Consider the following 23,797-nt stretch of genomic DNA (forward strand, 5'->3'; position numbering starts at 1 on the left):
GTCTACAAAGTACCAAAGAAATAGCTCCACTGAGCTGGATGAATCAATGAGGTTGATGAATCAATGAATCAATGAATCAATGAGAAACTGGGGTTTCTTGCAGGAGTATGGATAATCCAGAGGCAGTTTCATCACTGAACAGCCCTCAATAGCATGGTGCCCTGGGTGGCTACAATGTACATATTTCAGGCATGTGCACCAGAAAGCCTCCCTTATCAAGTTCCCTTTTTATCTGATTTTTGTTTGGGGAAGGACTTGTGAACCTTGCCATGTTTTCCTTTTTGTTAGCTTCCTGAGCCTATGAGTAGTCCTTGTTCCAGGAGGGAGAATATGGTTACAAAAAAGGTAGTGAGAAATGGTTGGTGACTAAACAGCCTACACTACAGGGATAAAGTATCTTTGAGATTCCCAAATGCATAATATAGAGATATTAGGTATCAACAATGGAAGAAGAAAAATGCAAATATTTCACAAAGGATTTGATTGCTTTTTAAATTTGTTTTTAAAAGATTATCACTTTGATTTAGATTCCAAGCATAAACTACTTTTTTTTTTAAAAGAAAACATCTTCTAAAGGTCTAAGTTGTACATCCCCTTTGAGATCTGTCTCTTTTTCCAATCCTGAAAGCCACAACCTCAGAGTAACTCCTCTGCAGTTGTCAAAGCCTTTATAATGTGAGAACCTGGAAAGCTAAAAGGACAAAAGAAACTTTACATATTTCCTATTCAATTGTTTTTACTGATGTGGTTTGGTAATTGAACTATGTTTGTTGGGCAACTGATAGCAGCCAGAAGAAAGATGACCAGAATTCCTGTCTAAAGTTATCTATGGTGATGACGGTCAGGGGATAAGAAGGAAAACAGCACAGAGCAAACATGAATACAAAGTAAACAATTTACTATTGGCAGGACTGTGGCTTGTTTCTTGAAGTTACCTGGTCATTACTGTAGCCAGCCTAAGAGGACAACCCACAATCTTATAGAGGTTTCCAGTACATCTATTTGGAAATTAAATGGCCCCATCTCCTTCTCTTCACTCGTATGTCCATTAATGCATTCCTTCACTTACAATAGTCACATGGCTTGAGAACAATGCATTCCTTCACTTACAATAGTCACATGGCTTGAAAACAAGAAATCTTTCTGCCCCACAGTGTCTGTATGCTTGTGGGGGAGAAATAAATTGAAAAATTGAAAAAAAAAATTCTTAAAGGAGCTACTGCCACTCGAAGAATAAATCAAGGGTCTTTTTTTTATTGGAGACACTTGACAGCGGAGAGAATGCCTCTGTCTGTGCATTGGAGTATGCAGTAAAGATTGGCAGGTCAAGTACAAAATGTTAAATATGGTTTAGAAAAATGCATGACTCCCAGAGAAATCTCTCGAAGACTCAGCATTTTCTATGAGTGAAACTTATGTATACTTTAACGACCTGCTAAGGCCATAAATGCATGCTTTTTATGGTTTTAATTACAGAGTAAATTTCCTAATGTAATAAAGTCTTAAATGGCTATTGGAGAAAAAAATCCCCCTGCTAGTTGGATGATATTAAGACAATACACAGATAGGCTATTAATGAGGTCTGTGTGAACCACATTACTTGACTACTTACCATCCTGAGGCAACTTGACATGGAAATGAAATTAACTGAACTGGGATTTAATCCTTTGCTACATGAATGTGAACTAACGAATGTGCTGGAACAGGAGGACTGTGTGGGACCCTAGTCAAATGAAGAGATCTGAGGATGATTTTTAGCTTCTCCTCAGGAGGTACACAGATGAGAGCAAGACTGATGTGATGGAGGTTCTGGCCTGTCTGGTTAGTAAGAACAAGTGGCCAAAGTCTCCAGTCATCCTGGCCACCTAATCAGTGAGTAAATGGTCTTGGAGTAGGAGAGATGGATCAGCCATTAAGAGCACTTGTTTTTCTTGTAAAGGACAATAGTTTGCTTCCCAGCACCCACACAGTGGTTCATAATTTCCTGTAAGTCCAGGTCTGTGGGATTGGTTCCATGCCCTCTTCTCTCATCCACGGGCAATAGACACCCATGTGGTACACATAGACACATGCAGGCAAAACACTCATACACGTAAACAAATTTAAAAATCTAACAAATTAAAGATTTACCATATTTTAAAAGTGGTCTCCTTCAGGAAATATGGGGGGAGTGTGTAAGTATTGGGAATTTTTACCAAGCTTTGTGGGGGTACATATGCTAAAATTGTATACATTTCTATTTATAGTCTTTATCTATCTTTCTCAGTCTTGGTGGGGTTGGAGAAATGCTAACAAATTCTACTTCTTTTTTGTCTAAGAATCCCTGTCATCTATCTGAATATTTATTCATACAACTGAATCATCCGAGATAGTGTAGTGTAGTTAAATTGTGTAAGGAAAAGTGCTTTGCACAATTCCATCTGTTAGACATCACTTAAGTTCAAAATGACAGTGCCGTGTAAACGTAAAGTTGATTGAGCCAAATGTGTTTATCATAGGGTGCTATGGGTCACTGTTATAATGAAGACTCACTCCTTACTATGAGGAACTCTTTCACTCCTCTATCTCTCACTTATTTGATTTTTTAAAAAATTTTTTTTTATTTTTACATATACATTTATACTTCATACTCATTAAAGATAAAATCAACCAAGATGACAACACAATTCTAAACATCTATGCTCCCAAAACAAGGGCACCCACATTTGTAAAAGATCTATTACTGAAGCTTAAACCAATATTACTTATATATACAATAAACTACCTATAGCTAGAAGAACAATGACACAATCAGGAATTATGTAAATGTTACATTCTTAGTGTCTTGGCTATTTGTATTTGACAGCCTTTAAAGAAAACATCTTTCCTATCTTGATATGTCTAAAATTCTGAATGTAACTCAATATCTATCATATCTTGTCATTATCAATTTATAACACCTATCTAGATCCAAAAACATCTTAACCCCTAAACAAGGAAGCTTCATTGTAAAGCTAAACTATCTCGACTTCAACTCCATCAGAGACTTGAAAAGGAATAAGCTTGATTACCTGAATATGCCAGGAGTGCAGGTTAGTAACTTCGCAGATGAGAAGATGACAGAGACAGTTTACTACCTGAGCAGTCACCCAAAACTCTCTATAGCGTTGGAGCATCTTCTTCGGCCTTCACTTTATGAGCTCCCTGTCTTCCAGGTATATGAACTTTTCTCATCGTTACCCAAGGTCGCTAAAATAAAAACTCTTTAGCAAGTTTTGTTCTCAAGTCATTTTGCTGTTCAATATAAACTCATGCTATTCATTGCAGAAGTCCACCTGTTCAGCTTAATGGATTGCTTTCTTGATAAATTTTCATACTAAATAAATTAAGACTATCCCTAGGTTTTATGCATACGTGTCAAAGTCCAGCTTTCTTTTCACTTTCAGGCAGTGACACTGAGCTGGCGCATGTATTCTGTGGTCAGATATGTAGTAGCACGAGTTAATAAGCTTCTTTAGTTTGGGTCTGGAATAACCCACCAATGCATTAGAGGCCTCATCTTTAGGTTTATAACATTGAGGTCTGACCTGCAATTAACATTTATCTTTCCATATTGCTCTATAATTCAAAGACGTTACCATTTAATCGCACGTTCTAACATTCAGCCAGTCCAGTATTGTATCCTACCAATGGACCAATTTGTATTCTTGAACTTGGTGAAATCAAGGTAGATCATCAAAGTTCCAAAAGGGTAGCCATTACTGTAACACACAGACCACACTCTGGATACCACACCCCCACTGAATTTGTCATTCAAATCATATCCAGTGCCACTTGGAAGTATTCATAAGAGTAACTGTAGGCTGATTTTTTTTTTACCATATGAGCTCATATCCAAAATAATGTATTTTCAACTGATTTGATAATATACATCTCAGCTAAAAAGTGTTTTCCAAAAGTAGATTTTTGTCTGGTTTGTGGTAATTATATGTGTTCTTTTACATGTGAATTAATGCTTGGCTTCAAGCAAAGAAAACAATTCTATGTTTGAGCACAAGAAAAATTATAGAGAAACTAGTGGCAAATATTGTTCTCAAATAACATTTTATTATCAAACACTTATATGGTTGTAATTTATGTATGCCTGTATACATATATAACAAACTTAGTATTTTTTTCTATCTTTAGGAGATCTTTAGAGAATGTTTATATTACATTCAATTATATTGAAGTACATTATGTACCACAATAACCATTATGCTGAAAGTAGGAAAGCACTACATTCAGGGAGAATGTAGGTAAAACAACCTAAAGGGATGTTTTGAACATTTTGAATATTTACATTGTTTTCCTTTTGGTTAGAATGGCAAATAATACCTACACATTCATAACTACAGTTTACGTTCTTTAAAAAGTGGAAACCCTCAGCGAGTTTACCCCTAAAAGCCAGAAACCACCAGTTATCCTCTCAGTGGCATATTTTATGCCATAATGTAAAAGCTAGATAGTCTATTTTTACTTGGTATTTTGGATTTGATGGATAGCTGTCATTGCTCTCAATCAATTTTTGAACTTACAATCCTGAAACTGCCTGATTAGAGAGCCTGGCTAGACGGAGAGCTTGGTAAGGGGAGGGAAGCCATGGTGTCTGAATGACAACCCAGTCCCTGCTCATTGCTGCTGCACAGCTGCTTGCAAATTTAGGACCCGAACACCTGCTGTGTTGACTACAATAGGTTAACATCAGTGAAATCTGTCCTTTACCGGAAAAGCACTGGAGTTCCTAGCTAGACTCTCTCTGTCCTTGGCTACCCTCTTTGCTGTTTTAGCAGGATGTATAAACAACTTCCTGGGAGTGACTCCTTGCTGAGCCTTTGTGTGTGCATGTTCGCTTAGAAAGCAGACTTAGCTCTTATGCCATTAGTGTGCTACATGTTTTCTACCCCTACTACATCCTTTAGCAGAACAATGACCATCACCTTACCACTAAGGAGAGTTCTACCTCAGTTGTGGAACATACAACCATAACCATGAAATGTCCCCCAATGTAGTGCGGCACTTAAGACACATAGTAGGCATACAGGTAAAAGGCCACTATGTAAATAATATGTACAGCATTTGTGATTGTATCTGTACATGCCTTTCCAGACATTTGTTATATATATTTGACAATTAAAAAGGAAGTTATCTCTGTCTTTCCTAGTAACTAATTTTTAAGTAATTGGCAAACTTCCCTTGAATAAGAATACACAACATAGCCAGGAAGAGATGACTTAATTACATTGCTTAAATGCAAAGGAGTAAAGTACACCAAAAAGGGAAGGAAGAATCCACTCAAAGTGTAGATACAGCTGTGTAATGCTTCATCTTTTATGTAAAACAGATGTTAAATCTATATAAACATCCAAACTACTGCCCCATCTTTCTCTTCTTGACCCCTTCTCTTTCATCACACTCTCAGACATTTTTTTTCCAAACAAGAAAAGAAAGTAGACAAATGGGAGCTAACCATTATGTGCTGAGGGCTTTTTTTTTGTCATGTTACTGAACTTAGAAACAAAAATACAGAATATTAATTTTAAGAAGCTATTTGGAGCCAGAAGGATGGCTCAGCAGTTTATAGCAGTTGCTGATCTCACAGAGGAACCGATTTCAGTTTCTAGCACAAACTGACAACTCACAACTTCCTGTAACTCCAGGATGAATGCCCCTACTGGCATCCTCAGCCTGTGCACATATGCACTGCACACAAAATGGTATATCCCCCCCCCCTCTTTCTCTCTCTCTCTCTCTCTTTCTCAGACACACCACAGAAACAAATAAATAAAACTTTTTAAAGAAACATTTTTCTGGTATCACTATAATACAAACTTCTTAAATATTGTCTAGTGACATATCATGAAATGAATACCAGAAAAGCTTTTTTTGCATTTTAAAAATATTTTGGTGATTTACAAGTTATATACATTATTCAGGACATTTCTATCAAATAATGGAGTGCAAAATTAATTGATTAATACTCTATCTGAATATTGTCTCTATAAAGGAATCTGTATTTAGCACCTGCTTTTCCTTTCTTTTTCTTTCTCTTTCTTTTTTTTTATGTTTTGTATTAATTTCAATTATGAAACTCTGGTAACTACCCAAAACATTTGACAAAATAACCAACAGATGTTAAATATGATAGATGTTGGCAACTTAAGATTGATAAGTAACCATTTTGTGTGGTTCGAGGGAAATAATTATTGTGGAAGGAAATAAAACTAAAAATGATTAGTATCAAAAAGACATCAAATCCTATTGATAAGAAATTATTTTCAAAAAACGGTGTTGTGTAGAATATTTAAAAAGAACTTTCCATTTGGTTTCAAAGGAACAAGTTTCAGAATGATTCATCACCTATTCTGACTTCTAATTCTACATGCAAGACTTACTTACCCCAAGAACTGTGGTTACCATATACATTTTATAACTAACTTGGAAAGCTAGTTGCCCTTGTTACATTTAACTGTAAAAACTGACACAGACTAGCGTCATCTGAAAGGAGAATACTCAATTGAGGAATTGCTTTTAAGAGACTGATGTGTGGGCGTGTCTGTGGCTTCATGTGGGCATGCCCATCTCACTGTGAAGATGCCATCCATAGCCAGGTAGTTCTGAACTATGTAAGAAAGCTAGCTGGGTATAGTCAGGCCTGGGAGCCACCAACCACAGCGCTGGCGAGAAGTATGCCAGGAAAATTTCACTGCAGTTGGTGTCTCCAGGAATTTCCTGTTTTGTCTGACTTCTAGATTACCGTTCTCTTGGAACTTCCTGTGGTTCTCTTTATTTCCATTTTCTTTACATTATAATTAGATGATGCATATGAGATTAGGAAGCACTCATAAGATTTGTTTTTCTCTTAACTGTTTGCTTAGAGGCTTTATGTCCAAATATAGAAACATTCTGGGTACTGGCGATCCCACTAAGACTAAGAGTAATTTATCAGCTCAAGCCTGTAATACTTAACATATATCCTCACTATCTTACTATACTCACATACGTTGTGTCAGATATCAATGCAGTAATAATCACAACAAAACTGTACACATAATTTTCCTATGCACATAGACGGGACGTACACATGCATTTTCTTCTTAGATTCTGGATGATATAATAATATGGATAGAATCTCCTCTAGCTTCTGAGAAAGATCAGTTCTAACGTAGAAAAGACAAAGGCATTATTATTTAGCAACATACACTTTACCAATAAGTTTAATGCACATGGCTTCTATATTAAAACCAATCTTAGTAAGTTTTATGAAAACCAAAACAGACGATTCAGATAATCCTCTCCAATTTTAATCTTTAAGAGAAAAATTATTGGGAGTTGAAGTTTACAGAAATAGGAATTATTTCCAATGCAGGTGCTAGAACAGGACCCTTAAATAAGTTTACAAAGTGGAAAATCCACAAATACTAATGTCAGGGTTGTGAAAAAAAAATATATAGTCCCGAGAGCCAAATCGGTAATTATGTTCTCACGCCGTGCCTAGGGTAGGCAACCACCAATTTTCATGTTCAATCATCTATCCGAATGTGTAGTGCTTAGCCATGTGTAAGCGTTTGCTAGAGGTGACTTTTGTTATTTCCTCTTTCTGTCTCTCCCTCCCGCTCTTTTTTTTTTCTATGCCATAGGAAATGCTATGTGCATGTTCTCCTAGCCACCTGCACAAGAAAAGGAGAAAACTGCAACGGCAGAGTTAAAAATTAGAGACCAACAAACTGCCGCTACCAGCAATATTAGCTAAGAAAAAGAATAGATAAAGTGCCCTCCATGAGAAGAAATCTTACCTCAGTAGGGAAGCCCTGCCTTCAGGCCAATGAGATGGATTTCATGAAGACTTGTTTTATTTTATAATTCTCTCCCTCACCCTCTCCATCTCTGTGTCTCCCTGTCCTTTCCTGACTCCCTCTGTGTGTGTGTGTCTGTGTAAGTTTGCACATTTGAGTACAGGTACCTACCTTGGGGAAGAAGCTGGGATCCAAACTGGGGCCTTTGGGAAGAGAAGCAAGTGCTCTTTACTGCAGAACCATCTCTGTAGTCCCTAACCTGAATTTTAAAGATAACTCTTTTTGAGGGGAGGAGGGCGGGGGAATGGAGGGTAGTTTAACAGTTTGCTAGATCCGTGCAGTGCTAAACATGAATCGATATGCGAAAGCAAGTCCCTCCACTCATGATTACCAGGAGGACCAGAGGATGTTAAATTCAGATGATAGCAAACTGATTGCAATGTGGGAGACAAGCAAAGAGATGTTAAAATCTATGCAATTGTTTGCTAGTCCCAGCAGCACATGTTTTATTAAAAGTTGGAAAAGGAAACAAAATGATGAGTCATGGTTTTTTTTTTTAAATCTGGCTTTACCTTCTAAAAATCTTTAAAATGCATGGGTAAAGTAAAACCAATCATGTGGATCATTTTGGAAATACCTAACAGAAGGCCCCACAAGACGAAGACTGTTTTCCTTGGGGACATACGCTGTTTTTCATCAGTTTGGGGATACAGTTTCTTCCCCCCAAACTCATGAAGAAGATTTTGTTGCAGATAAATAAACGCTACCCTGAAGTAAATCTTTACAATAAATAAATCTGTTGACTTGCTACCTAGAAACAGAATTATCCCAACATAGGCGTCCTCTGAGAGACTCTACCCAGCAGGGGACCTGGAGAGATGCTGGGACTCACTCTCAACCAGACTCCTGGCACAGCACTGAAAGTCTGATGGAAGAGTCGGGACAGGGAAAAAAACAGGAGAGGTCAGGAGCCCCACAGGGAGACTATCATTGAGGCTGGCAGATCTGGACCCATGGGGGCCTGCACAAACTGATGCACCAACCAAGGACAGTGCATGCAGAGAACCTAGACTCCCAGTTCAGATGTAGCCAATGGACAACACATTCTCCCATTGGAGGAGGGAGACGAGCAGCACTGGCCTTGACATGAGTGCTGGTGCCTATGATTTGATCACTTCCCCTTGGATGGCCTTGTGGGCACACAGAGGAAGGGGATGCAGGCTATCCTGATGAGACATGATAGGCTGTGGCCAGGTGGTGAGAGAAGAGAACACCTGCCCCCAGTCAGTGGTCTAGGGGGAGGAATCAGGGGTAAGAAGGAGGGAGGGCGGGAACAATATGAACAAGGGGATAACAATTGGAATGTAATGTGAATACATTATTTTTTTAAAAATTTAAAGTTAAAAAAAAAAAAAAGAAACAAGAAAAAGAATTCCATGTAGAGCTGTTAGCGTTTTAGTGTTTAGGGAGGGAGATCTGCAGGTAGCAATATGACAGAGTGTGTGGTGCTAGCTACTGAAATTTCATAAACAACTGAACAGGTTTTTCCCCCCAAGTTTTCAGCTTGTCGCTACACAGGAAAGTTCTCATTTTCCAAGAGCCCAGTGCCTATCAGATGGATCCACAGCATGTTCAGCTTTACTATAACATGGTACTAGAGCCAGCCATCTCTACCTGTGTCCCCAAGTTCCTGAGGAGCCTTTCCTGACTTTCTTTTCAGTGGATGTCATGACTGTTATAAAATCCATGAAGGGATGTGTTGCCCTTGAACTTACCAAGGGGAAGGTATGTGGGTTTTCACTGTAGCCTTCCTGGGAGGATATTGTGGTTATATCAAACCTACGTATTTTCTTTTACAGTATAGGTTTAAGCTACAAGGGGTGTGAAGGGAAATTTTAATGGTCTATGTGAGCGCCCACGAAGAAAGTGTGAAAGTATGTGATTTCCAAGGTGGTTTGATCATCCAAGTGAATTAGGATGGTGGGGCCTGGGAGTTTGCTCTCTGTGGACTTAAATAAACCTCCAAACTCATTGCGTTCAGTGGTGAGAAGCTGCACAGCTACAAACGTACTCCAGTGTGCTTGTCCGACGTCTTAGTTAACGTTTCTACTACCGAGAAGAGATAGTAGGACCACTGCAACTCTTATAAAAGAAAGCATTTAACGAGGGGCTGGTTTGTATTCAGAGGTTTAGTCCATTGTCATCATTGTGGGAAGCATGGCGGCAAGCAGGCATACAGGATGCTAAAGAAATAGCTGAGAGTTCCACATCTGTATCCAAAAGCAGCAAGAAGAGAGATTAGCACACTGGGCCTGCTTTGAGTATCTGAAACCAAAAACACTCCCTTCAACAAGACCTCACCTACTCCAACAAGGCCACACCCACTACAACAAGACCACACCTACTCCAACAAGGCCACACCCACTACAACAAGACCACACCTACTCCAACAAGGTCACACCTACTCCAAGACCACACCTATTCCAACAAGGCCACACCTCTAATAAGACCACACCTACTCCAACAAGACAGACCACACCTACTCCAACAAGACAGACCACACCTACTCCAACAAGGCCACACATCCTAATAGTGCCACTCTCTGTGAGCTTTGGGAGCCATCTTCACTTAAACCACACATTAGTAAGTAAATAAATAATCACAAACACAGCAACTGGAGCAAAAAAAATTTCTTTCATCCTCAAAATCATCAATTACTTACAATAGATATCTAGAGACTTTCTCAGTAGATTTCATTACATTTTAGAAACATTTTACCTTATAAATAATATCATTTATTATCACATGTAATTATTTTTCATGTTCTATCTTTCTTCTTAAGACATCAGTTATGTGTCATTCTTTGGACATTCAGTACATGTCATCATGTTTCCATGTCCATAAACTGAGAGGTGTTTGTTTGCTTCCTTACTTAGAGAATGCTTTGAGGAAAAAAAGATTCCTCACACCCGTAAACAACTGGAAAAAAAAAACACATTTTCTGAGAGGTGGGATTCAGAGGCAGCTGATAAGGATATAAAAACTCCAATCACAATAGTTTTTTTTTTTTTTGATTGAAATCTTAGATGGCACAGCATGTGGTCCTCCTTTTCATTCCTTCTCCTAGAGCACATACTTCCTGTCATAACAAGTCATACTTGAAGTCTGTCTTTTGAATACACAGGTAAGCTGTATGTGATTTATTTTCAAGTATAGTTTAGATGCTTACAAATCCTTCCTTGACTCTGAGAGACCAGTATATTTAGCATACTGAGTTACTCCATTTCAGCAGCCTCATCTCCTGAGACATCTGTAAACAGTTTATGTGAAATTGTGAAAGCAATAAAGTTTGAAGACAAAGATGTCTGACATTTCTACATCCTGAAGGGTTACACATGACTATATTATCTTGATTCTCTTAATGCGATGTATATAAATTATGTGGTGAAATGCATAGTCAATGTACATTTTAAATATATACCTTTAAATTGGACTTCTGTTACTAAGAATGTTTCCGTCTATTGCAACTCATAAGGAGATGATCACTCGTTCACCAGGGATCTTCTTGCTTATACCTCCCATCAGGCTGTATATTAACACCTGAGAGTCAGGATTGGTATAAACCATCAACGTACTCAGTCCCCTCTAGTGCTAAAGGCATCTCATTACTAGGCTTAATGTTAGACTCTTGTGTGTCTTTAGGAAGCCATCTGCCAATAAATTATGCATTGGTGGCCCTACATGGACTGGAACTATATGAAAAGGAAATATGGTTTCTTCTTAATAGTTATAAGGTTTCTCAAAGGATACCATGAGGAACTTTAATGAAAAACATATTAAATAAAAAAATTAATTTCATGGAATATAATTAATGAAAGAGTTTTCATAATTTCGAATTATTTTTGTGAGTTTAGTTTGCAAATTGGAGACAGGTGTATACAAATTACCCTGCTCAATTTTGTCCTTGATGAATAAGAAATTACTATAATGACATTTACTATTTTATTAACTCATTACAGAGACATGTGCTAGGAATATTTAAGATGTTCTTTGTATGATCTAATCATTAAATCTTTGCCTTGCGTATGGTTCAATTTATCTTCTTAGTTTATAATAGGTAAGAGTTCTTGCATATATAAAAATGTTAGTCTCTGAACTCTAATTTAGGTTTAAATCTACCTGAAACCTTAAAAATACAAGAGAAGCCTTTTCTCGTTTCTAGCCACAATACAATACAATACAATACATACATACATACATACATACATATATCATTTCTCTTGTTGAAAGACAAAACTGTCAAAAGCCTCACCAGCCAGCAATGATTAGTTAGTGTCAGAATTCTTTGACAGATAACAAACAGGATACTGGAAAGGCCACGGGTCCAGATTGCTGCAAGACGAGACAGACAGCTCAGCTGCTGTTTGGTGATGAGTGTAGTGAAGGGCTGACCAGGTCAAGTGGAGGATGAGGAGGCGGAACCGATATGTGAGAATGAGGTCCACTGTGTCATGTACTAGGCTGAGAATCAGAAAACCCAACTCTTGGACAGTTTCATTAGTCATTATAGAACTTAGGTAAGAAGGGAGCCTTGGAAGCTGACTTTTTAATAAATATTAAGCCTAAGTAGATAAGGCACCAGCTATACAAGCCTGGTGACCTGGATTCAGATCCCAGCACCTATATTTAAAGCAAGGTGTGGCAGCATGTGCCCACAATCTCAGCAGTGGAGGTTAGATTTATTGGTCAGACCACCTACATGTTCAATAAAAGATCCCATTCCAAAAAAAAATAAGATGGAGATTGGTAGAGGTATACACCCTAATGTCAGCCTTTGGCGTTCATCCTATATGCTACTGAGTAAGTAAGTGTCCTAGCACACACAGCTATGGTGGTTTCAATAGGAATGGCCCCCAGAGGTCAGGTGTTTGCATGGTTTGCCCATGAGGAGTGACATTATTAGAAGGTGTGGCCTTGTTGGAGAAAGTGTGTTACTGTGGGGTTGATCTTTGAAGTCTCCTATGATCAGGCTACGGCCATTGTGGCACACAGTCTCTGTCTGCTGCCTGTGGATTAAGGTGTAGAACTCTCAGCACCATGTCTGCCTTTATGCTGTCATGCTTCTTGCCATGACAAAAGTGGGCTAAACCTCTGAAACTATAAGCCAGCCCCAATTAAATGTTCTTTTGTGAGAGTTGTTGTGGTGGTTGTGCCGTTTCTCAGAAATAGAACCCCTAAGACACATGTGCATACAAGCACGGACCACATAGCACCACAAGAAACGTAGAAGTTGATACTGTTACATAAGAGAGATACTAAAATGATTTATAGGCTCTCATTTACTCAACATAATAAGTTATTCATAATTACAGACTCTGCTAAGTGACTGTGTTCTGGGTTACAGATTAAAAAACAATGCTACTATCTGGTTTAACAATTTGCATTGTCTCTTGTTGAATTATCAGTATTATTAGGTCCTACATTGGGCACCACTTGATTTTAATTTATCAGTAGTGTCTAATAATTTGTATTATCAGGCCTATAATTATTATTACGTCAGTGTATTCTAACCCACTAGCAATCAATTAAGACACAGACACTTGTTATATTTTAAAATAGTCTTAGTTAACCTGGGGCAGGACAGACATTAATCCTCTAAACTACTTCCCATAGTGGGGCAGGTATGGGATCCCTACCCCAATTCCATGTCATTTGATTCTAATAATTTCTATCAAGATACAGTAGAGTGGAGAGTGGGATATGACTTTCTCACATACTCTGGTGCCTCACCATTGACCATGTCCCCTGGGGAGGGAGACCTGGTGGCACTCAGAGGAAGGACAACAGGTTACCAAGAAGAGACTTGATACCCTATGAGCATATAGAGGGGGAGGAAATCCCCCTCAGGAACAGTCATAGGGGAGGGGAATAAGGGGAAAATGGGAGGGAGGGAAGAATGGGAGGATACAAGGGATGGGATAACCATTGAGATGTAACAAGAATAAATTAATAAAAAAAAAGGGGAAAAAAAAGATACCTCCCATCCATAATCCTATGTACTTGCTAATGTTCTTCATCTGGACCAAATCCTCCATCCATGCCGGCCATGTGCTTCTCCTCCACCTAACCCTTGATGGCACAACCTTCTTCTCCTCTCCTCTCCCAGGATTCTCTCTGTCTCTCCAGGCCTGGGAACCTTAACCATGCCTATCTTATTTTCCCTGCCTAGGTGTGATGGCTTTTTATTAATCAGCATCAAAATACATCAGACCAACAACTGTCTATGTCATCTTATAGTTACAAGATTTTGAATGATCATTTACCTATTGTCTATATAATGCAATCACCAGTACATTGTACCTGCTTTCTTTTGTCACCGAGAAACCAGTTCATTGATGACCCAAGCTTTTCAGTCTCGTGATTATTATCTTTATAATTGTTATAATAATTAGTTGCATGTACAAAGCATTTTTTGACTGATAGAATTGGTTTCTTTCTTTTAGTAATTGTCATTTAAAAATAATGGTTTTATGAACCAGGCGTGGTGGTGCACACCTTTAATCCCAAAACTCAGGTGGGCAGAGGCAGGAGGATCTTTGGGAGTTTCAGGCCAGCCTGGTCTACAGAGTGAATCCAGGACAACCAAGACTACACAGTAGAACCTTGTCTCGGGAAACAAAAACAAAAATAAAAAATAGTTTTATATACTTTTGACCACTCCCATAAACTTTTGAGTTAGTTCACCATGCAGTGCAGAGGATATTCTTGTGCTGAATGCTATTCTATTGCTTCTGCTTTGGATTCCATGTGTCACTCACATGTCATTTGTGCAGAATTCTAATAGTTTCAATGACTTGTCAATGTGTCTGTAAGAGAAAGCAGGGCCAATGCGAGAGCAAAGAAGCCTCTTTTGTTTCAAGACAAAAAGTTGATATCTATATTAAAATACATACACACACACACATATAATGCATATGAAAATGTGATAATTGAGTGGAACATTAAAATACAAAACATCTTGTTATCATAATGCAGGATAGAGATGTTATTTAAATCATCCTGTGTTTAAAAACAGTGTTACTTAATGACTTGAGAAGCTAAGTGTTGTAGATTTCAGTCAAATTATGATCATTTCTTTTGACCTTTCTTGCTGGCTGTCCAAATACTAATTCTTCACTAAAAATACAAAGCTATGTCATGTCATGTATATGTTTTTTTTTTTTGAGGGTGGGGGTGAGAATTTATTAGCATTATTCTGTTAAATGGCACAGTTTTACACTGACTCTAAATGATTTGTTGTTACATCAATATTTTTTTTTCTTTTTCCATTTTTTTATTATTATTAATTTATTCTTGTTACATCTCAATGGTTATCCCATCCCTTGTATCCTCCCATTCTTCCCTCCCTCCCATTTTCCCCTTATTCCCCTCCCCTATGACAGTTCCTGAGGGGGATTACCTCCCCCTCTATATGATCATAGGGTATCAAGTCTCTTCTTGGTAACCTGCTGTCCTTCCTCTGAGTGCCATCAGGTCTCCCCATCCAGGGGACATGGTCAGAGGTGAACAACGCTGAGATTCCATCTTACACCCATCAGAATGGCTAAGATCAAAAATTCAAGCGACACCACATGCTGGCGAGGATGTGGGGAGAGAGGAACACTCCTTCATTGCTGGTGGGAATGCAAACTAGTACAACCACTTTGGAAATCTATCTGGTGCTATCTCAGAAAAATGGGAATAGGACTTCCTCAAGACCCAGCTATTCCACTCCTTGGAATATACCCAGAAGATGCTCCAGCACACAGCAAGAAAATTTGCTCAACCATGTTCATAGCAGCCCTATTCATAATAGCCAGAACATGGAAACAGCCTAAGTGCCCCTCAGTAGAAGAATGGATAAAGAAACTGTGGTACATTTACACTATAGAATACTACTCAGCTATTAAAAACAAGGAATTCCCAAAATTTGTGGATAAATGGATTGAGCTAGAAATGATCATAATGAGTGAGTTAACTCAGAAGCAGAAAGACTCAAATGGTATATACTCACTTATATCTGCATATTAGCCCAACGGGCATGTCCCACGAAAGCCTTCACTTACCAGGAAACAGAGACAGAGGAGAGGACATTCTAGTGGGACTCTAGATGTGAGATTCATGAGAGAAAGGCAAAGTAGAAGGACCCAGAGGGTCCTAGGAGCCTACAAGTAGAACATTATGATAGGCAGATTTGGGCCCAGGGGTCCCACTCAAACTAGGCACCAGTCATGTATATGTTTAATTAGTAGATAAATGGTTCTCACTGCCGTGAACAAAGGTAGCAGTGATAAAATAAGAAGTGGTTTAAATCTCTGCAGAATGTTGCAGACTTGATTAAATTATATCACTTGAAATGTACATTAAGTATTAATTTTTATTTTCTAGTTAATTTTATCCATAAAATATATTTAATTGTATTTGTTTACCTCCCCAATTCCCCTGAAATCGTCTCCATTTCCTCACTCCCCACCCAACATCAGTGTTTTTTCCTTCCCTTTTCTCTCTGCCTTTCCTTTTCCCTTTCCCACTCCATCTCTCAAATTGAAGATTTATTTTCAAGAAATGTACTCAAAAATAAATTTATAGTAATTATAACTCCATATATGTTGATTATAGAAATATTAAGATATTCAAATCTAGAAAAATATTTATTAATGGTTATCACATTTCAGATAAAAATCATTTTAAAATGAGTATTAACATAGGAAATAATTAAAATATCATGTAAGTTGTGGCTTTCAAATGGAGCTGTTGCAATTACCTTGGGATAGTCTGGGTAAAAGAAGCTTAGTCTTGACTTCACACATTCTCAATCAGTATCTACAAGAGGATCTAGAAATTTACATTTTAATTGGATGTCTAGGACAACAGTGGATCAATTGAGCCTCATCATGATCTGATGTGTTAGACAAACTAATCTAATACCATCAACTTCTCTTGAATAGGTAGGATTGTGAATGTACACATCTAAACTGATTGCTAAGGATCACCCAGAAAACCAGAAAGAGGCTTAGGTAATTGTTACTTGTCATTATTCTACACATTTCTTTAAAATAAATCTTACTACTTCTAATATAATAATTATTAATGAGTACTGAATTTAACAAGGCTCTTTGTATCCTTTTTTCAAGTTTATTGACAGAATATAAATAATATTCATCCCTTTCACATAGACCTTTTGATAACAACTATCTCTTTTTTTCTATGTGGCCTAATTCCGTTTTTATACAGATAGTGTTTATCCCATTGTTTTCTAAAAATGCAAAGTGCAACTTGAAGTCAATATCCCTGTTTTTATTCAAGGGACAAGAGCAAAAAGGTTGGAGTGATATCAGCTTTGAATGAAGGTATATAATGAATCCTGCAGAGTGGGGACCCCCTCCCCCATCTCTCATGAGGCGAAAGAGAAAAAGGAAAGAAACATTTGTGTAAAAGTCGTCTCGGATTGATGAGATAGTCAAACTTAGAGAGCTTACATCTAATGTGCTGATTGATTAAGAAATGAAAAGGTAAACACAAATATGTGTTATGATTCGGATCCCCAGACTGTGTGCATATGCTTGGCACTGTAGTTTCAGCCTTACAGGTGGACTACGGGGCTCCAAAGTAAGCTAGCTCGCAAGACTAGCCATATCTACAAGCTCTCACTTTGACTCAGAGACAGCGCCTCAATGAATAACGTGTTAGAATATATATATATATATATATATATATATATATATATATATATATATATATGATTCCTGATATCAGCCTCATGTTTCAACACACATGCTCACAGACACACACACACACACACACACACACACACACACATGTAAAGACATATACACCACCCCCATACATGTGAAAATGGGACTTATACATGCACAGTAAACATCCAGATAGAGAGTAATTCAGGTCACAATGAGATTCACAAAATTCTCCACCATTTCAAAGGATGAGAAAGATCACATCCCCTGTGAGAAATGGGGAACGCTGCCTCTAGAGAATGCAAGTGTGGGTTCTAACATGTGGCATGATGGTCAAGTCCTTTTTATTCCAGAGGACGAACAGAAATGCAAGGCAGCTTGGAAATGGGGGAGTCACAGATGCAGAGGAGATGGCATACTGTTTAGCATGAGGAGCAGTGGACAAAACGCCTAGCTGTAGTTTGTAATGCCAAATAATACCTGCAAACACCAATTTCCAAAATGCCCACAGAGTGTTCAGCATTGCGCCAAAATAACTGCATTCCTCCGTCTTATAACCACCACCACATCATCCACCACAGAGACAGGATCTCCTATCAAAGTGTTTGCGTGTTCAAAACAATGAAGTTAATAAAGTGATTGGTTCCATCTGGAGACTGGCCCGAATATAGCTTATAGCGTTCAGTTAAGGAATAAATCAGACTTCAACAGCTGTAATTCCTAAGGATGACAGATGTGGGTCTGGGTATGCTTCTGTTTGTCTCTCTTAATTTTGTGCATATTTGCCTATGCACACACATGCTCACGTGCAGATGGATAGTCTCTGTCACTCCCAGATGAACAAGTATCTCTAAACTTAGGATGACTTAAATTTAAAATGTTATATAATGCTTTATTACTGTAAAATAAATACATATATATGATTAGTATTTTATATATATTATATGCATACTATAAATGTACACATATTCTTTTATGTATCTCAACATGTTAGTATTCGTAGAGATAACATTAAAGTTCAAAGTGTTTGATGTTTCTTGGACAGTGCTATTGATTTATCTGCCTATGAGTCTCCAATCTGAGTTTTCTGTATATAATTTAGAAAATAAATCATATTGGATCACATGAGGATGTCTGGGTTTAATCTTTCCTTAAATTTATAGCTTCTCTGGGTTCGAAAGATGCCTCTGTAGTAAGAGTGCATGATGTACCTGTGTACGGCTCCTAGTACCCACATGTGGTTCACAGGCATCTGTAACTCCAAAATTTCAAGGGCTCCAATACCACTTTTTTTGCCTCTAGACATCAGCCACTCACATGGTAGAGTACACACATGGGAAAGAACACTTATATACATAAAATAATAAAATAAAATTAAAAGTTAATGGCTATGCTTAATACTTGTTAATTCTGAGGCTGACTAGTGGATCTAATTGCTATATAAATTTTATTTCAAGTGGCTGGTCCACTAAAATAATAACAATGAACACTTGTCAGTTTTGTGGGGGAGGGAAATCTCCATGTAGAATAGACTGACAGTGGAAGATGGTGGTAGAAAAAGAGGAATAGGAAACACTTTTGCTTATAGAAGTGTCAGTCTCTTTCTTGTTTTAAAGGAAGAGAAAGCTATATGCAGATTGCTCAGAGTCTGACACTGAACTGAAGATGGGAGTGTTCAAAACCCAAGGCCACCCTCCCCCACCACCACTCTGTTATCTTCATTTACCATCAGTCTGGATATCAAAATGTCCTTTATTTCAGCTCCATAGAGATGACCAACCTCATGTAGAATATCCTTGCACAACCCAGGCTCATGTTGCAGGTGCTGAATTCACGGAGCCATCACAACCCTATGCTGAGGAGCAGTTGTGCTGCCCACAACTCAACAATGAATACTTAGCAATCGGTATGTAATCTGAATAAATTGTAATAAAAAATAAATGAATACTTTCTATTTAGAAGGTGAGAATTGAAAAGGAAAGGGAAACCTTGAAGAGAAAGGGAAATTTTTGCAAAGTCTGAAAGTCAGGAACTCAGCTACAGGGTCTTTTCTTCCATTTTCCATCCATCTCACAGCGTGCGTTTTGCTCATGCTGACTATTAAAAACTGCAAGTTTTTTTAGTTGCAGTGAACAAACTCTCAGAAGACATCATTGCGCTCTGGCAGGAGAAGTCAGAGCTAGATTTCTTGGAGACTGGCACACAAAATCGGGGCTAATTGCGATTCTGAGAGAAGATGTCAAATAAGAGGAGTATGACATGTGGGACATAAGATACTGTCAGGTGCACCAGATTGCTACAGTTTGAGCCCACAGAGACAAAGAGAAGAACATGGATAAACAGGGCACGTGTTAACCTGCTGCACTGTGCTCCACAGTGAACTTGTGAACGCTCACTGAAAACTTACTGTGTTGGTATAAGATTTACCTTGTAAGGGCTGGAGCAATAGCTCAGTGTTGAGTGTTGGATGGCCTTCTGGAGGATGAGAGTTCCGCTCCTGGGACCCATGTTGGGGCAGCTTCAGGGAATCTGACTTCTAGATTCTTCTGGAATCTTCAGGCATTTAGTTCACATGCTCACCCTCTCCCTGCTCCTGCAGACAGACAGACAGGCACACACACAAGCACACATTAAAACTACAATGCCTATTTAAAGAAAAAGATTTACATTGTATGCATTTATTTTTACTTCCAATGTAGATACTTTCAAAACAAACTCATTGTTGTTTGAAAGTATCGTGTTACTAATGCATTTATTGTATACAGCTGATAAAAATTACCTAAGAAGTACAACACATGGCAGGATAGTGGTGGTTTATCCCCACAGCCATGTAGCTCACTGAGGGCTAGGGGTGGCCTGTACTGGTACTGTTGGACATCGTGGGACATATCGTATAATAAATAGCCAACCTTGGGAAAGATGAAATTTTAAAATCACGAGTATTCTTTCTCTCTGATATGCATCTTATTCACACAATTTTCAAGCTAAGAACGAGTAAATCCAACTGTCATAAACAGCCACAGCCTGTGTGCTTAATGCATCCTACTTGTTGGCTATTTCATTTGTACCTTAGGGTGAAGTGTGCACTATTAAAGCAAGGTGCATGAACTTATAGGCACTTCACTAAAAGTGTATTGAAAAAATAAATCAGAAAATAAGATGAGACTTTTATCGTCTCTTAGTTGCACACCCAAATAAAGCACACTGAGGCTGCCACAAAAGAGGTATTAAGACCCCAATAAACTTAAACTCTGTATATGTAACAGACTTCTATACCTTCTTTAGAATATACTTAACTTTCTGTCAGTCATTTCAATGCCTTTGTGCTGTTGATTTTTAGGAAAGCCTTTAAACGTATTTAAATTTAATAAGTTTCTTCTGGGTAGCAGGAAAATGGATTCAGTTATTTCCAAGACACTCTGCTGAACTAAACTTGCACACTACTTTTCTAATGATTAAAAATGATTTATGGCCCAGTCCTACTTGCCTTTGGCATCCTTTAGGGAACTGATTGACAGATGGGTATGGCCTTTGCCATACACCCTCTGTGAGTAGGAAATGGTCGTTATTGATTAATGTCACAGATACATGCTGCTTTGCTCTTGCTCTTTGCACCTTTGAAATTACTGAAGGAATCAAAACAGTTAATACTGGGGACAAGGTAACACTCTATTTTATCTTGATTAGTGCTGTCACATAGACTTATATAGTGTTTGCCCTGCATCAAAGTGCTTGACCAAGAGAACATGTTGGAGAAAGAAAATGTCAACAACCTCTGCTTGCCAATCATGCACCATGGTCAAACTCATTTATCCAACAGGGGTAGGGGTACCTTTTCTCAAATGTGCAAAAGTTACATTGGTTTCATTTGTTCACACTTAGTCACTCAATTAAGAAGAACCAATGATTGATAAATCCCAACTCCACCTCCATTTATGGAATTCACATTTGGTAATTTTTCTCCGAAGAACCGTATGATGGCCGACATTGTTTGTCAACTTGATCTGTGTTAATGCTTGTTTTTTAAACTCTATTTTATTTGGGGGTAATAATGCCTCTATCCTTCTTTCTATCAACCCCTTAACCCTGGGTAAGAGGGAAAGAAGGTTAGTGGAGAGAGGGGGAACAGAACCCTTTGTTTCTTCTGTCTGTTTAGGGTCAATTGGGTTCTTTTGGGGGCAATTCCAATGTCTGTCAACAGCAATGCAGAAAGTAGACACATCTGAGCCACTGCATTGAAACTTTTGTCTCTAAATGCCATGCTGTTCTTGTCTCTGGTCTCTCCAAACTGCTACATACTTCATGCCACCACCACGTGTCACATTTTCTCTCTGGGTGTTCTCTTATTTATCTTCCTCAAAGGCCTAGACCATGCCCCTCTCTGTGCTGCAGGAGGCAGGCTGTACCAGCTGGCAAAGATCATGCTCCGTATGAGACAAATATCAGCTGTGGATAAGCTAAATCTCAAACTAAAATCCCATTCTTGAGATTAAAACAGAAACCTACTTACATAACTGAGTTTACAAAGATACCAAAACTTCCACTACAAACCTGGAATTAACTCAAATTCAATCAGCAAAGCATACTTCTGCAGGATTTTTTTTTCTTGTTTGAATCTTTTGAGGTAGAAAGGACTATACAAAATCTAGGAGATACAAAATCAAGCATCAGTCTACATAGAAGGAAGCTGTGAAAGTGAGATCCGAATTACACTGGAGACCCCAAAATGTGAGGAGTGCCAGACTTGTGGGATAGCTGCCAAGAAGAGATGAATGCAACAAATGGCTCCAACCCAAGAAGAGAAAGATAGTTAAGACATTGCACCGAGTCTTAGAAGAGATTTTGAACTTCAGAATTTTAAAGTGTTAAGACTGAAAACCACAGAAACTATGGAAATCAAACTAAATGCATTTTGAATTATAATAAGGCCACAAGCCTACGGGGCCAAGGCTTGAATGAGAATGTCCCACAGGGGCTCATATATTTGAGTATCTGGTTCCCAGTTGGTGAGACTGCTCAGGAAGGATTAGGGGGCCATGGCCTTGTTGGAGATGGTGTGTCACTGGGGGGGATGAGTTTTGAGATTTTGTAAAACTCCTATGATTCTCAGTGCTCCTTTCTGCCTTGCAGTGTGGATCAAGATGCGAGCTCACAGGTACTCCTTAGCTCAGCTGTCATAGATTCACCCCCTGAAACTATAAGCAAAATGAAACACTATAGTAAATAGCTTTTCCTGGTCATGGCGTTTTATCACAGCAATATAAAACTAACTAAGACAAATCCTAATATGGTACCAACAAAAGCATAATGTTTTTGACAATGCAGTTTTAACATTCAGAAAAACTACTTATCAGTGAAATTCCTTCATGCAGTGATGGTAAATAACATAGAAACTTAGAACTGATCAAACTGAAGAGGGTAAATACCAGTGGCGGGCCCAGTCATAAATGGAACACATATATTACTTTTCATAAGACTCAGGGGCCATCATGAAAGATGGGTGAAAAGACCATAAGAGCCAGATACTGAGAAGAACCAAAGCAAAACTGTCTTCTGGACATGACAGGAACACAGCTTCTATGGTTGCCTGACCAAGATCTGTGCAGTATTAAGTCATTCAACATTCTCTGGGCTCAGCCCCTTAACTGAGGAGCTATGGACAGTTGTTGGTATTTGGAATAGTAAGGGCTATTAAGTTTCCATTAAGTGTGTAGTTCTTGATAAGTAAGTCACATTTCTGTGGACAGATTAGGCTTAGTTGGTTTTAAAAATCAAAAATTAAAAGAAGATACAAAGCTGGTAGGGGGAAGGGGGAAGGGAGATGTGGAGTGGGTCTGGCAGGAGTTGAAGAAAGGAGGAGGGAGAAATACAATCAAAATACAATGTATAAAATTCTCAAAGAAGTTATGACTATATTGTAGTTTAAAAACTAAAAGTGTGTGTGTGTGTGTGTGTGTGTGTGTGTGTGTGTGTGTGTGTGTACATGTGACATGGTTTGCATTGTAGTAATCAGAGGACAACTTACAGGACTTAGTTCTTTCCTTCTATTATATGTTGGTCCCAGAAATTGAACTTAGGTTATCACAAGCAACTTTACCCATTGATCCACCTTGCCTTGAACTCATTCATGAGCTGCAGGTATCTTCCAACCTTACTGAATCTTGCATGTGTTTACTTCCTGTCTTATTGGTGCATGGATTTTTTTTCTGTGTCTATACATATGTATTCTAAAAATGATACCAATGATTT

General features: G+C 38.3%; 1 long non-coding RNA gene across 1 annotated transcript in view; it reads right to left on the bottom strand.

Annotated features, from left to right (window-relative positions):
- Positions 1 to 23,797, bottom strand: part of LOC311580975 — a 42,311-nt gene that overhangs the window by 11,874 nt on the left and 6,640 nt on the right. The window contains exon 2 of the long non-coding RNA XR_014773619.1: positions 19,976 to 20,141. This is a non-coding gene — a long non-coding RNA (uncharacterized lncRNA). The remainder of the gene's footprint in view (positions 1 to 19,975; positions 20,142 to 23,797) is intronic.

This window comes from Acomys minous (genome assembly GCF_964271855.1).
Source record: "Acomys minous genome assembly, chromosome: 13".
Lineage (NCBI taxonomy): Eukaryota > Metazoa > Chordata > Mammalia > Rodentia > Muridae > Acomys > Acomys minous.